The following is a 2613-nucleotide window of genomic DNA, read 5'->3' as shown; positions in this document are numbered from 1 at the left end:
TCGGGCGGGGCAAAGTGACTCAACTGTATTTGAAAGCAGAGTAGGCTCCAGAGAGTGTTGACAGGCGAGAGACGTTTATCCCTCGCGAGTTGATACAATTATGTCGGCCTGCTTAATACCGGATATAAACATCTATCCAGGATATAAAGATATATTCCGGAACACGACACACTTACATGGACCCTATGGCGGGATTTACATATTGTGTATTGTGGTCGCTATCTGAGCGATTACAAATAACCTAACAGCAGCTACATACAACTGTATATAAACAGCTCATGACACCTATTAAAAAAAAAAATTAAGTCGTATATCAATAAATTCACATCGTCTGCGTGGGGCTTTAGTCGCTTTCTAAGCTACATACTTACTTACTTAAATAAGTAGAAGCGATTGAGGAGCGTGCTTTTGCTATTAAATGAACAAAACAGTACGATTTTATTTTGCTTATCCCTTTGGGATACGGCCATGTTTATATTTAAATCAATATGTCCGGCGTCCCTAATTCGAAATTCAAATCTCTATAGCCAATTAAAGCCCGTATATTTTTGTTACTAGCCGATCAACGAACTCTCAAAGGACCTTAAAAGCTGTACAACAAAGTGTTAATTTCGTTCTACGAAAATGTGCCTACGTCCTGCGTTGACCCATAAATGGCCCTGGATCATAGTATGGGGTAAATAGATTAAAACCTACCCTAATTTACCAAGTTGGCCCGACACACATCCTGTTAATATTTCCTGTGAGCTTTCGAGAGCTTCCGGAACAGCTTCGGATATGTTTTAACGTTGTTTCCGATTTAATTAGTTTGAATTGGGGCCTGCGGAATTAAGTTCAAACGTTGGGGTATCGCGTAAAAGCCTTGTTCGCGGATTTAATGAGTATCCTGTGTCAAAACGTGTTATTAAATTATACCGAATTAAACTGGATGGTATGTTTGTCGTATACGCAACCCCATATATTTAATTTTAGGTGAACCGCTGCAGGTACACCAGGGGAGGCTTGGCATTACAACTTTATTAGTTCTGTGGAGAAAATTGGAAAATATGGATGAAAGGATAAAAGCCCAGGAAAAGAAAAAAATATTATGTCGCATGCTCGTTTAGAGATAGGTGCCTATACTAGGGTATGCCGATACCTACTAGAGGTATATGGAATTAACTTTGCGTTTCATTTCTCCGATATGGGCGCCTAGAGCACTACCTACCAGCTTTCCCAGAGGAGCCCTATGTAGGTACACACAGCTGCCTTGATTATTTCTGCCCACTAAACAGTTTACATACATCCACTAAACTGTTTTTACTGGGAATTTTGAGATTAAATATATAATTTTTCTAAGTGGAAGTACTACGTAGTAGTAAGTAGTTTAATCCAAATTTCTAGCCAGTGTATAGTGCCTAGGTGACACAGTATCCTATTGTTTACCTAAAGATATGCAAGTAAGCCTTCACAGTATTATAACATACATTCTAAAACTATTACAAAACAAAGTGAAGTCGCTATCGGATTTTAAACAGAAATTCGAATGTTAGAGTACGATCGCAAGTAAAAGTTGTTGAATGGTTGACAAACGCCCAAGATCCGGAGACGAAGTTTGTGGAAACTTGCTCGCAGGCTGCAAGTTGGACAAATTGCGCACTAGTTCCGACGGCGCACGCCTGCTCTGAGTTCGAGATAAACTAAATGCTAGTAAAAAATTTGGCATTTTTATAGCTTATGTTGGTAGACTTATATGGCAATAGGCTCGCCCTCTATTACTAAATGGGATGGAACATGCACGGCGAACAGTGGCAGTTCCGGTTGCACCTCTGGCTCCCTTTGAGGATATAAGCGTGATGTGTTAGTTGTTTTGTAACTTAGGTTAGCAGAGTAGGGAGTAGGTAGTAGAGTAGTATTACTAGATGTTAAATGATATCCAGTACTTATACCTACAATACCTGCCATCAGAGACATGGGTGGGATGCCAAGGTTAAAGGAAAAGATAGGGAACAAGAAGGATCCGAAGTGTCTCAACAATATGTTTAAACTACTATGTGCAAGTCTGGTGCAGTGACATCATTTGTCGGTACGAAGTTAAAAAAATGTTAGACTAGATGACAGTGGCGAAGGGTGAAATTCTTCTAAACGTAACCCGAGAAGAAAGAAAATCGCCTTAGTTAACAAAAAAAAATACAATTGTACAGAAAAGATAAACAGAAATAAACCTAAAAGGGAAGGCGGTAGGAATAGGGTCGTATGGACACTCGCCACTGATACAATGTAATTCAAAATGTTTATAACGTTAACATTATAAACATTTTGAACACAACAACAGGCAGGCGTGGAACTTACCATTAAAAAATTTTGTTCATTTAGTAGTAATATTTAACTTATTTTTATACACGTCATAATTATAGCAGAAATTTTATCCCAGTCAATCAGATCGATACAGATAAACAACAGATGCAAGAAAATTTAAAATTATACTAAGAAACAAAGCTCGCAAATACAAATTTATAAACATTGTACTCATAAAAAAAACTGAGAGATTATTTACATTTAAAAATAGAACTACAAGAATACCTTGGAACGTAAACAGATTTAAATCCTTCAGCCCGACTTCATTTATCTTAT

This window comes from Manduca sexta, chromosome 21 (genome assembly GCF_014839805.1).
Source record: "Manduca sexta isolate Smith_Timp_Sample1 chromosome 21, JHU_Msex_v1.0, whole genome shotgun sequence".
Classification (NCBI taxonomy): domain Eukaryota; kingdom Metazoa; phylum Arthropoda; class Insecta; order Lepidoptera; family Sphingidae; genus Manduca; species Manduca sexta.
Note: the sequence above shows the minus strand (reverse complement) of the source record.